The sequence below is a fragment of the Brienomyrus brachyistius genome, chromosome 5 (assembly GCF_023856365.1).
Source record: "Brienomyrus brachyistius isolate T26 chromosome 5, BBRACH_0.4, whole genome shotgun sequence".
Taxonomy (NCBI): Eukaryota; Metazoa; Chordata; class Actinopteri; order Osteoglossiformes; family Mormyridae; genus Brienomyrus; species Brienomyrus brachyistius.
This window is the reverse complement of record NC_064537.1, coordinates 11,614,508-11,628,431: the sequence shown is the minus strand read 5'-3', so window position 1 is coordinate 11,628,431 and position 13,924 is coordinate 11,614,508. Positions and strand designations below refer to the sequence as shown.

At 49.3% G+C, this 13,924-nt stretch overlaps 1 protein-coding gene across 4 annotated transcripts in view; it reads left to right on the top strand.

Moving 5' to 3' along the window:
• LOC125742162 (rab11 family-interacting protein 4A-like) overlaps positions 1 to 13,924 on the top strand; it is a 56,512-nt gene that overhangs the window by 14,103 nt on the left and 28,485 nt on the right. The gene's annotated exons all lie outside the window — the stretch shown is intronic.

Below are 13,924 nucleotides of genomic sequence, written 5' to 3'. Positions count from 1 at the left end.
CGATGAGGACCCTTGCCGGAGCTGGTGGGGCAATCTGACCGAGTAAATCGTTTCCTTCCCTATCTGTTTGGCTTCATGCTACTGTGGCCTGGCAGCCTGCAGAAAGGTGAAGTCCCCCAACACCCCTATCTCCTCACGTAAAGCAGTTTCACAAGAGGGCGTCCATCCGCTCTGCAACCTCTGGCAAATGTCCGTTATTTGGGGAAGCTGTGTGGGTGGGTTGCTGCTTCAGAAGTGTTTTTTTTTTTTTTTTTTTTTTTTTGGGGTGGGGGGGTGGACTTAAATTCTTGCAGTCATCACAACTTTACAGGGACTGAGCCTTCAGTTGACCATTTTGTGGTGTGGGCTGGTTAATGCAGTGGCATGTGTGTTCATTGGGGGGGGGGGGGGGGGGCTTGCTTGCCTTTCTGTCATCCCTGTGACGCCTACTTCTGCTTGCACCTCTAAGGAGGTGATCTGAGTCCCTGTCAGACAGACAAATCAGTATAATGCAACTTGCATTGCATGCAACACACTCTGTTTTGGTAGATTAAGTTGAGCAGCCTCTGTCACCCTTTGCTTCAGTTTCACAGGACGAAGAAGTACCTGAAGATCTTCTTTGCCCTCTGCTGAGGCTCACTCGTCTCCTGTGGCTTGGCCTGCCTGGTCTGTGGTGGTGAGTGAAGGGCAGCTTCAGGGAGCCTCTCTGCTTGGTCTCCTGCCTTTTTATGCAGGGTCCGATCACACGTTTGCTTTGCAGAGCTGCTAGTCCCAAATAAAGTGGGAGACCTGTAACTCGACCCCCATGTTTGCTGAGAATTGTATGGCAGAATCGGGGCAGAGCCGAGGTGAAGCATTTCATTGTGGTTCGCGACCTCGGCTGCTGTGTCGATGGGTGGTGGAGCGGCAGGAGAAGAGCAGATGTTACCTCTGGGCATCTCCACACAGGCTTCCGGAGCCGGTGGAAGCTTTGAGCAGAAGATGTAGGAAAGTCAGGCCATCTAGAGCAGCTGCAGGAGCGTGGAGAAGTAAGCGTGGCCTAGTTAAACAGGAGGTAGGGGGTGTGGAGGGAAAGCGGTTGACATTTTTGCTTCCTCCCAGCTTCCTATTGGGTATAGAGTAGCGTAAAGAGACAACTGAAGCATTATCCCTGCAGTGAAATCCATGGATGTTCTGTGAAGTATTTGTGATGCTGGTGACGTTACTGAAAAGCGCCCTGCTGGAATCGTGAGGGTTTATGGTGCCCATGTAGGTCTGCAGAGCAGCTGCCAGCTGCTGTTTGAGCTGTGAGGAACATAACTACAGACAGAGCTAATTTTGATTAAGATCCATTTTTCCTGAGGGGATTGGAAATCCTGTCAGAGGAGTGACCTTTTGCATGTTGTACATGCGCCCGATGCAATTTGGCGCCTTTGAGTGGATTCCCCCATTAGCTGTCTCAGATTCCTTGGGGTTCTCTGCCATTGTCTTTCAGTTATTGCTATTCTGTGCTGTGTCTACTCTTCAGAAATGGCTGGTGTGTACAATCTGCTGTGTAATACTGTGCCCCCCCAACGCGCACACGCACACTATTGACAGACTGAAAACTGAGTGCTCGCTGTGCATTGACATTTGCAAAGCTGGAGACTGATTTCCAGCCTGGTGCTGCAGATGCATGCATTGGTAGTCCTTGGGTAGTTTGATGTGAATTATAATCTACCCAAGCCTACCCTGTTGTGTAAAATTATTAGATGCAGTGTGGCCTGTGCATCACTGGATTGGCAGTTTTAAATGGGAGTCCTCACTAACTGTCATGAATGGGGGGTATTCACCAGGGGGTGTAGTGCTTAAGGCACTCAAAGGACAGGGCTCGAGCACCCGAGTTCAGTATCTCTCTCCTGACCAAGTTAATTAACATGCAATAGTTACTCCGAAATATCCCCAGGGCTTGTGTTAAGGAAACAAGACATTAATAAACAGCCAATACCGGAATCCATTTAAACTCGTTATCTGAGATGGTTTTTGCCAGAGTCAGGTGAAGTTACATCATCCAGCGCTTGGTAACCAGCGCTTCTGTGAATGTCGCAAAAGCATTAACCGCCCAGAGCTGATCCGATTCTATCAGAGTGTAGTCGTTGGGGGTGGGGTTGAGGGGGGGGGGGGAGGTCTTACAAACCCATCGGAAGACTTGCTTGAACTTTGTCACTGCCTAGCAACAGAAATGGCTTTTTTTAAGAACATTGGGCTTTGTCCATAAGAGGAGTTGTGCCTTTGAAGCACAAGGAAAATCTCAACGTTGTAGCTGGATAACGCCAACCCAGCGTAGCTGTCATGGCCAGGTGACAATGTCCTAAAACGTCAGGCTGTCAGACCAGCTTTCTAACCCAGGCTATGCTTTTGAGCAATTAATCAGCCTCACCGAGGTCGACCCCATTGATATTCAATGCAGTGTTGGGTGGGAGGGCAACACAACACAACCTGCGAAAGGGATCCTGCTGCCGTGATGGATTTCAGACATCTGGCCCAGATCTGAGAATCAGGTCATAGAACTTGGCTGGCAGAATAACAAGCGCTTCACGTCGCCTCCGATTTCCACCGCAGGACTCGGGAGGCTGCTAAACAAATTGGGGGTTGATGGTATCGATTGAGGCTGGCGGGCAGCCGTTGGTACCCCTCCGTGTCTCTCTGCCCTTAGACACGCCGGCTTCTCGTTGCGTTACGGCCTGTGCAGTGGCAGCTCGTTCCCTTTCAAGCAAACTGTAATCTCTCTCTGTAGTGTGTCTGTAAGTGAAGGAGACCTAATTAATTGTGTTTAGTGAGTCATACGGCGACTTGGGTTCCTCCTCAGCATGCGGATAAGAGCAGGACAGCATGGCATCTGGAGGGCGAGTGTGCGATGGGGCACCGCTGGTAATCTGGTGAATGTTTAGGGCGCCCTGCACCTTGCCAGCAGACGCTTTACGTTAATAATAAAATGGAGGCCTGCGATTCTCTTTATAACAGGCTGAAAGAATCTGTGTCTGATTTTTTTTCCTGTGAGTGAGTTTGCTCAGCGATCATTGTAGGAGCTTTCAGACTAGGGCTGCTCGATTCATGATTTATTTACGGTCAATATCGGGATCACAATTATTTAACGCTTTGACGATTTTTCAACAGTTTAACAAATTTCCAAAGCCACTTAGCAATCATCATGCATTTATTGGATTTCTAAAAACATTTGTCTTGCAGTGGGTTTCCTACAAATCTGCGTACAAGTCAACTGAAAAACGAAGATGGTCTGGAAAAGACCGTGCTGGGTTTCTGATACCACCAGGCAGGAGCCGTGTCGATTATTTTGTCACCTTTCCTTTCTCATCTGGAATTTTGTTTGGAGGATCTTTGGAAGCCAAGATCGTAATTGGAGAAATTCATTAGTTGTCCGGCTCCGTTGTTAACCAGACTCTCTATTGATGGAAGGGGGACCTGAGTACAGCCGGCATTTTGGACAGAACAGAACGATCATCACCTAATCTTGCACACACAGTGCTAAAGGTTCCCAAAAGTAATGAATTTTGCTGTGAGTCCGTTGGCTGTCGAAAGCACAGCGTAGGTACTTCTGCCGCGTGTCGAGGCTCAGTCTCGCCCCCCGCTGACCTGTGTGGGTTATGCAGTGTAGGGACACCCTGCTGGTAGTCCACAACAAGGGTGATTCTTTGAATGCTTAATCCTGTTTCAGCTCCTCACTTCTTATTCATGTTGGCTGACGGCCTCGCCTCGGGTTTTCTCAGGGTAGGCAGTGGGGGGGGGTTCAATAAAAGCAAGTTAAGCGCCTCTGAACCCCACGTTCCCCCCCCCCCCCCCCCGACCTCTGCTCCTTCTGAGGGCTGTCTGAGGGGAGGTGCCTCCTATGGTGTGATGCGGGACGTGGCCTTTAGAGTGGCGAAGTGCAACGGATGGGGAAGCGAAACTGACTCATTGGATGGTGTCCCTCACTACTGCAGTAGCCTGTTGTTCATTTATCTCCCTGAAAGCTGTGACCGTTTTTTAGCTCATCATGTTTCATGCTCAGACGTCTTTAACTTGTTAGCTCTTGTTTGTATCATAGGAAGGGTCAGATCGGCTCGGTGTGAAGCATCCTGGATTTGTTTCTGGGTCTGTTTCCATTTCTGTCGGTGCAGCGCCTTCTCCTTCAGCCGGTGATCTCGCCCTGGGGGACACTGACGTCCATATCAATCTCACAATTAAGATTATCGCTCCTGGGGAAAAATTCTGACGCGCACATTAACGAGTATTCAGAGTGTATATTCATAGAGTGCAAAGGCAGTGCATGTAGTGCACACATGTGAATTGGCTGCAGACACATTCCTACGGTACTCAAATGAGAGATGCTGAAAACCAGAGGGGGGGGAAGGTTCAGGTGCGGAAAGTAAAGAAAAAAATTCATCCAAGGTTTTCTTTTAACGAGCCGGTTGAGTATAAATAGTCACCGTCTGAGTACTCGGGCTGGTTGGTTGAAAGGAAATCTTGGCCTGAATTTTTACTTTCTGGACCTGAACGATCCACCTCTGCTGAAAACACTTGGCAATTACGGAAGTGAGAGGGAATGCACGGACAAAGGGAATGGAATATTTCCATTGTTTTCTTCTGAAATCTGCTGATTTTATTTTTAGTTTATGTAAAATGGCTTCAGTAATATCAGAGTGATATAGTCCCTTCACAAAAGTATTCAGCCCTTCTATTTTTTTCCACACTTTGTGCTGTAGACTTATTTCTAAATGGGTTGAACTGGTTTGTGCTTATGAATCAACTGGTTTGGGGAATGTGTAAGGGTCTGCATTCTTTTGTTACAATCCACACCCTGCTTGGTGGAGCATTTTCCCCAAAATAGTTTTACGGCGATTCTGGGAAATAATTAAGAGCAGCAAGTGACACATTGTCAAAAGAATATCTTGTGCTTCGCTTTGAGAAGCTGTGATGTCTGCCAGCTAACTGGAGATATAACTTTTCTGTTGAATATTCGAAATTTTAAACTGGATGTGGCAGGTGGCGCTGGTTTGCAGACGCAGACGCCCCCCCAGACATGGCGACTCTCTTCAGGAGGATCTCGTGTCTTCGTGGGGACCTCCCACTGTAGCTGTGAGCTTAAAGCGGCGCACACCTGGCCCAGTGCATCCCAAATGACGACCTCTGCTTTTCCTGGAGTCAGCATTTTGTTAAGATGGAACCTTCTGCGAGGTACTGATAACCCCCCCCCCCTTTCGCTGGAGAGTCCCTGATTCAGGTAACAGAACATGGGTGTAGACTGCTGCATGCAGAGACGCACTCTCGCGCAGACCGACACTGTTGCAGCTGCTTGCTCTAATACATGCTGTCAGTGCTTCGATCCGCGGCGACCCCCAGACAGTCCACATTTTTGCTCCCTCCCAGAAAACTGGATTTCAGAAAACTGAGCGGAGGCCTCCTGAGGTTATTAAACATAACGATGAACCTCCGCTTTGGAGATGGACGAGTATGCAGTGAGTCCTGCTCGCGCCTTTTGGGCCCCTGCTGAGCTGTGCAGGACAGGCTGACCTATTTCAGGACATGGTGTGTCTTTCATCTGACTTATCCCACTGCTGCACTGGTCACTAGGACATATTGAACTAATGCAGTGGCCAGAACCTGACCTTCCATAGCTTACACACACACACCTTGCATTTGTTACATTGTAGTACATTCCAGCACCACTCAGTCACTGGATATCATCATCGATTTGTCTTGGATTCTTGCTTTTTTTGTGTGGCTCTTTCTCCTATGCTGCTTACACTGGTAACCGGGAATCAAACTGGATGCTCAGCCTTGCTGCATTTGCGCCTAGTCGTCTCCTTGACATTCGTATGTTTGTGACGTGCTGCCTGCCTGGCTTGTACATTTGGAGAAAAGTGCCTGCTGAGTAGAATGAATGTGTTGGATATTTCGGTCCGTTCTGTCCTCTGCTCCTGCTTTTTCTAGCCATGCGGTCACCGTGAGCCCCGCAGGGGTTTGGGTGATGTGCCAGGCCACCACTGCCCATGCAGCTGATGGCGGGAGGCCGATTCCTGTCTGGGGTCTGTACGCCTGGCTGGCAGAAACCAGTCACAGTCTGGGACTGGGAGGCAGGGAGCGGCTTACAGATGGCAGGGATGTTCCTGGCACGATTAACACTTAATATACATCCCCCCCCCCCCTTCGCCCCCACCACAGAGAACATTAGGAGTTGCGTTTACCAGAGTGATGAAAGAGCTGGTGTGATGAGGCTGGAGGTTTATGGTCCAGGATTAGCCATATGATAAGTTTGGGGTAGTGGTATATTGGTTTATTATTGTACAGTTCCACATGATTTGTTTACACTGCGACCTGCCAGTGGATTTCTCTCTTCCCCTTCAGTGTTGCTGAAGCTTAGACAGTATTTTCCCAGACTCTTCTGCTGCGTATCATCATTGGTTGGATTGTTGGCTCAGCCTCATGCATGCAAAGGAGACCTCCAGGTTTCTCTGCTTCCATCCTGTGATGCGAAATTGCAGTGCATCGGTGCTGGATTTAAGTTCCAGTGCAAGACGGTGAAAAACGCTGATCTTCCTGAAGATTGCACTTGGTGGAAAATGTTTGCTTGATGAAGACGTCCGTCGCCTTGAGTGATAAGTTTGTTGATATTAGGGGCTGTGAAAAGCAGTGTTGCTCTATGAAAATTGAAAATTTAACATTCAGGCAAATTTGGCAACTCGCAACTCAATATGTAATACTTAAAACCTTTCAAATACAGTAAGTGTTTGTCGTGTACAAGCTGAATCTGGATGGATGGGCTTGATTCCCTGTGATCTGGTGGAGCTCTCCTTGCGCGCGGTTTGAATTGACTCGGATCTGTGAAGGATGCTTGGGAATTGAAAGGGAAGTTCGCTGGAATCCTGCATTATGATGACAGCAGAAGTGGTGGAGTTGGATATATAATTAAATTCCACACGTACTTGGCTGTCTGCTGTATCACGGGTGTGCCATGTAGGAGTGGAAGGTGGTGCTGCTTAGCTGTGGCAGCTCTGCGGGGCCCTTGACTGACCTTGAAGGCGGCCCAGCGTGGGCCCCAGGCTGGCTGCTGATGCGCGGCTGCTGCCTGACAGAGGGACGCGATGCCGGTCCCCTCCTGGAGCAGGCATCTGGATCCCCCCCCCCAGGCCACCCACCCCCCTGGAAAAATCATCTTTTTGGGCATGATCATGCAAATGCTTCCTTATCTCTGTCTCTCCCTCTTCTCTCAATTTTTGTTCCTTTTTTTTTTTTTTCGAGTCACTCACATACACGCACGCGTTCTTTCACTAAGAACCCAAACACCTCGCCCTGTTTATGCTTACGCACACACATACACACACACACACACACACACACACACCACATTCTCCTTGTGCTTCTCCTTGGCCTCTGGCAGCTTGTTGCTTCCCCCAGTCGCTAAGCTCTGCAGGGGGGGAAACCGTGGACTCCATACTGAGTGCCTGCTGTCGGGTCAGAGCGGAGGAGGGAGAGGCTCATTGGGGAGTCCTGCAGGGCCGCAGCCAGCGCTGAGGCGTGGTGATTCTGTCACTGCCGCTGCCGTTCAGGCTGTTATCGCGGCTGGAGGGTTTGAGAGCACGGTGCCTTTTTCCCGCCTGTTAAAATGTGCAGAGCTGACGCGCTCCTTCGGATGGACATGCGGACGTGGGAGTGAACGATGGTGCCGCCGAGCTTCTGAAGACAACTGGATCGGGCCTTTCTTTTTCTTAAAGAATCTCTGAACCCCCCCCCCCCGCCCCCAATATCTCTCTCGATTACTTCCCTCTAGATCACTTCATTGTCCCTGGCTCGCCTCGCTAATTAGGTCACAGATTATCCGGGAACGTTAAATCCGAAAGCGGGCGGGATGAAGGTCACATGACTTTGCTTCTGCCTCCATCTGTGTAGCAGCCAAGGTTCATGGTGGTGGGGGGGAGGGTGGGGCTCTCTGTCACTAATGACAGGCTTCTCTCTTTGACAGTGTCGATTGCTGGAGCTAAGTCTGAGAAGCTGCCATGTTGGGGTTTGTGTGCTGCTGTTTGGTATGAGAGGGCAGGAGTGCCCAGGGAACTGCTTTGAGGCCCATCCTTTGTGGCGGCTCTCGGTCCCACCACTTAGCGAGGCTTCTCTTATCTCCCAAAAGGGGGGGGGGCGTTAGTTCAGATAATGCACCAGTGCAAAGATGTCTGCTGTGCTGGGTTACAGGAATGAGACCTATAATTCCAGTCTTTAGCAGCGTTGAACCTGGGTTGAACTCCGGTATTATGTAGAGAATGAACATTCACTCTGTATTCTTCAGTTTTGGATCCAGTTGTCTGTACACAAACGACGTATGTCAATGTCAAGGCCTTCATGTCAAGCGGTTGTTTGTACGCTTTGAATTCTTTACAGGAAGTGAACCACATGTGTGTGGTTAAGGCTACTCTGGTCTCAAAGTTGCACGAATCAATGCGTTTGTGCAACAAGAGGTGAACGGAGCTCATGTTGCATCGGGGCTGCGTCAGTTTCACACGCTATGCGCTTCTTGTTTTGTGCTTGTCGAGACCGAAATTCACACACGTTGATTCTATGGATCTTCGGCGGCGATGCGTCAGCTCCCTGGACGGACGAGGACCTGGAGAGGCCTCCCGTTAATTATACCAGACAAATGCCTCGCAGCCGCTCTTCAGTCAAAGGACACTCATCCACACACGGCTCTTTCTGCAAGGAGCGCTTTATCTTTGCATAATTATACAAAGACATTTGTTGAGGTTACAGTTGCTTGATAAGGGCATTAGCTCAGTGGCAGCATATAGCCTTGAAAGGGACGCGTTAACTCTGGTAGGCCTGACTGCATGTAAGGCTGATTAGTATTGTAAGAGGAAAGATTTCCTAATTTGAGTTGCGGCTGAAGCTGTTTCAGAACTTCTTGAGGAAGCAGTTTGTGTGCGTGCATGTGTGCGTGTTTCTCTAAGCGATCAGATACCTCAGGATATTTCCTCACTAAAAAAATTTTTTTCTTCAATTTTCACTAAAAAAGCTTCTCATGAATATCTTTGTTTCATGACAATGAGTTCTACTTTGAGGAAAAGGTCTGCCAGATATAATGGAAGGAACTTATGTAATATAAATTCTCTTAAGGGATGACTAAGGAAAAATTCTTGAATTGTTAAAACAAAGTGTATTCTATCTTGTATCTACCAGCCATCTTAGTTGAAAAACGATATATTATGCAAGGTGTAAAAATATGAAGATAGATTATTTATCCTATATGTCTGCACAACAAATAAGTTCCCCCAGCTGAATAATCACCCTTTTGTAGCATCGCGATGCTGCCTGCTTTGTTTGGGAAATATGTTCCCTGGGTTACTGCAGGATGAAAAGCTGCCAGAGCTCATTTGCATTAATGTGTCTCAGACTTTTATTATGTGACTTTTCTTATAACATTCAGTTTTAATGCTGCATTGGTAGGATATGTATGTCTTGAAGGATTGTGTCCCGTTTTGGTTTGGCTTTATAGTAATAAAAACACTAACTGGAAGACGTACCCATGCAGGCATCATTCGAATTACGATATTTAAGAAAACACTCCGACTCGGAGTGTAGGTAATTTTTATCGGCTAGCGTTTTGCTACCTGTACAGATCTGGTCTATGCCCACATTTCTTGGGATAGAACAGTCTCAAAAATAATTAAATGCAAATGTATTCCTGTGGGCATTCTGAACTGGGTTCCTGCAGTAGAGTAGCGCCGGGGGGGCGACGTAAAAACCTGGTTGGCTCTTGTACCCTTCATGGCTTCGGTTGCAACGTAGTGGCGGGTTGGCGGTGTCCTTTGACCTGCAGTGGGTCCACAACAGTGTCTGGGAATCGGGAGGGACAGACAGGGCTGGCAGGAGCAGACGGGGCTGCCTGGGGGGGGGGGGGCTGAGCCCTCACCCTGCCTGGCAGGCTGACGTGTGCCTGGAGCATAAACTCAGCATGAGCTGGTCCATCAGAACTCAGGTCCAGCAGAGGGGTATGAGGCCCCTCCCCACTGCTCCCGAACCAGTGGTCAGAGCTGTCCCCTCATTTTATATGCTTGTTGTTCTATAAAGCCATTTGCATGTCGGGTTTTTGCAGCAGATGACAGCCACAGCAGTCAGTGGCGATCCAGAGCTGTCCACATGGGAACACGCTCACCCAGTAGCCTCATTTTCATTTCCTGTAACATCCCGGTGACGTCCTTCTGGCGCCGCGAAACGTTCGACTTGATCCTGAGGGAATGAGTTTGATGCAAGGCCGGCGGAAATGCATCACCTTCGTGTCGGTCGGCGCCCATGAATTTCCAGGCAGTCATCCAAGGTTCCGATACCAGTGGTGAGGTTGTTGCATGTGAAGGAGGTAGGTGGGTGCAACCCAAAGGTTGCCCTGAGGGTCATCGTAGCTATCTTATGGGAACCTAGGTGATTGAGAAGCTCATGATCCTTCATGGATCCTTTCAGAACCCGTTGCGTCAGGTAATTGTTTCAGTGCTTGAGACGCTAGCCTTTGACGGGAAACCATCAAGCTCCCTTGGAATTGTCGTGTGGTTTTTCGATGAAAACTGATCTAGCTGGGAATTAGATGTCTGCTTGTGTCTGGGTTTCTGGCTGCAGTCGGTGATGAACATCAAGCGAGGTAAAATGTTGCAGTTGACGCCAGCAGATGCAGCATGACGCCGCAGCCTCTCGTGGCCCCTGTGACCCAGTGAGCCCCGGACGGGTCGGATCATCAGGCGGACGCTTCCCCATTTATCAGTTACTCTCTGTGCTGAAGCCACTCGCTGACCGGTACCGTCCGTCAAGACGCTGGACGCTGGATCGGCTTCTCCATGAGGCACCGTTTCAGCCCCTTTATTTTCCTGCTGACTAGGTTGTCGTGTCTGAAACTGTGTGGGAAGCACAACCCAGAGAAGCACGCGCCCTCCCTCATAAACGCTTCCGTTCTACCCTGCAGCCGTTGTCATGTCGTCACGATCATGACTGACCCAGGATAAAGGATCCACGTAGCAGGTAGTGTGGACAGCAGCAAGGCCAGGCAGCTCAGCGCACTGTGGCAGCTGCCCTACTTTGAGTCCTGTGTCCCTTCATGCGAGGTGTGGGGGGGGGGGCGGAGGGGTGGGTCCCAGTGCAGTTTGGGATGTGCTGTGCCATTACTCGGGTCATTATCCTGGTCCCTTTCGCTTTCCATCTCATCCCCTTACATTGTCTATTTGTCTCTCTCACTGCAGCTCATTTCAGTCCCCCACGCCCCCACTGCAGCACTGGCTCTGGCAGCCCTGCATTTCGACATGCAGTGCTTTGAGGTGGCCACTGCAGCATATGAGTACTTAGCTCTCCCCCTGTGGGATGAGCATCAGGATCTGCACACACCCCCCCCCCCCCCCCCCAAAAACAGCACGGTTTGCACGTCCTCCCTGAGACCGCTGCAGCTAGGCACCACGTTGTGTAGTTTTTTTTTTTTTTTTTTGGGAACACGTAGGGTGGAGGATCGGTTTTTGGGGAGGGCGGGTGCTGCAGACCGCAGTGCATGCGGCTCAGCATTGAGGAGGGAGACTGCAGTGGAAAAATTTAAATAAATGCGATGGTGTGGAGACCCCCTGGAGATTAACTCTGAAACCTGTCGAGATGCTGGCCGCAGTTCCCCGCTAAGTGCTGTCAGACAGGACGGCGCGATGTGCTTGGCGTGTGCGTGTGTGTTCCTAGTCATGGTGTAAGCTTGTGCACATCAGACGTGTATTACACATTATTCTGATTGTACCGGCAGATTACTGGCCCAGGTCATGTTCCTCTTCATGCCAGTTTGCTTCCCCTCCGTTAGCTTACAGCTGGAGGAGAAACACTATGTGTAAACCGGTTTCCTTAACTGTCTTATGGCGGCACGTATTGCATGAAATTTGATTGTTTGCTTTTTCAATTCTTTTTATACAAAGAATTCTGGCTGTTTGAAGCGTCTTCGTTTGTGAGACAGTACTGTAGTCTCCGTCTGTCTGGAAGGGGCCTCTCGCCAAACACTGTCAGTCAAGGGTCGACATCAAAAGCAGCAGCACCCCAAACAGGAAGTAAAGTATTGAGTGGTAACATGATTCCGCACTGGTTTGACTAAACTAGCTAGTTTAATCTGCTGCGATTTATTTATTTATAGTTTGTAGTTTTCCAAGACGGTGCCATAACGTGTCTCTGATGAATAGGCGTGAGCGGCTCCCTCTTCGGGGTTTTCATTCTGTCATCATGCTTACGTAATCGCCGTGACGCCCTGAGGGACAGCCCCTGCTTAGCCCTGGTGAGTCAGCCGCAGCCGTCGCACGAGGGCCGGCTCGGGGACCCCTCCCTGCGGCTGAGGTGATGACACACGTGTTTGACTACCGCTTTGTCACTGGTCACAGTTGGCGTCCCTGTGATGGTTATCGGCGAACATTTCTGGGGAATTGTGCATTTTGAATGAGGCCCACAGACGGCCATCGAACAAAGGTCATATTGATTGTGTGTCTGTAGTAGATTGGTTTAAGATTTACTTTTAAGATTAATTTCAGAGCTAGTCCTTTCTGAAATGTTCTCAATGATATTTTCAGAAAAGCCAGACAATGAACATTGGTTTAATTCCCGTTTGTTTTATCCTCCAGCGTGACTTACCGTGGTGAATAACCAGTGGGAATGGTATCGGTAAAATGCAGTGGAATGAGCTGGTGCTCTCTGGGTGGCACCTCATTCTCTCTCTGATACTCCAGCATTGGTTCAGCCCTGCAAACTCAATATACCACTTTGCCCCCTGACTGTTAAACCACTGACACTCCCCCAGATCTAATGCACACTCTCTGAGGGTTTCTCCTTTTAAAATCCCCCACCCTGCCGCTTCAGCGATGCCAAGCCACGCTAAGCTGCCCTACCTGGGGTCCGACCCACCGTTGAGCCGCTGCCAGAATCCCACGCTGCACTGCGCTGCACTGCGCTGCACTGTGCTGCGTGGGAACCTGAGTAGGGGAACCTTTCTTCGTGGATAATTCGCTTTTATTGTGTTTCCTGAGCGCCCCCCCCCCCCCCCCCCCCGCCGTGTAACCGTGACCCCGTGTCCCTGCTTGGCCCCCACAGAGAAGGGGTGGGGGGGGGAAAGGTACCGGGGGATGGATCTGACGTGGGATCCCCTTCAGCTTGCTGTAGTGCCCCCCCGATGACGGAATGGGCATGAGATGATGGCAAAAGAGGAATGAGGAGTAAGACCTTGCCAGCAGAGGGGTCGTGGGGGCTGGCAGGTCAGTTAATCCAGCCCCCCCAACCCCTTCCTGCCAAGAGAGAACAAGGTTGAACCCCCCCCCCCCAATCACCAGCACCACCACACTGTCTTGCCAACCAAAAGAATGACTCAGAAAAAGGCCGATCCGGGCGGGACTGGTGCAGGCCAAGCTAGCTAGCCGACTTAGAATAATAAATCTCTGTACAGCAGTTCGAAAACTGTCAAATGAAATTGGAAAATAATCTGAATAATGTTGCAGGTTAGCTCTGATGATTGTGGGGTGGGGATGTTACAACCCAGAGAGCTGTAATATCATAAATGAAATATTAAATGATGAATGCATTTTTTATAAAATTAACATGCTTGACGTCAGCTGAAGGTGATTCTCAGAGCCTCTGCTGAATTTCTGATTTGCGCCTAAGTCTGGCGAGAGTGTGTGTGTGTGTGTGTGTGTGTGTGTGTGTGTGTGTGTGTGTGTGTGTGTGTGTGTGTGTGTGTGTGTGTGTGTGTGTGTGTGTGTATATATATGTGTATATATGTGTGTATGTATATGTGTGTATATGTATATATATATATGTGTGTATGTATATGTGTGTATATGTATATATATATATGTGTGTGTGTATGTATGTGTGTATGTGTGTGTATATATATGTGTGTGTGTGTGTATATGTGTATGTGTGTATGTATATGTATGTATGTGTGTGTGTGTGTGTGTGT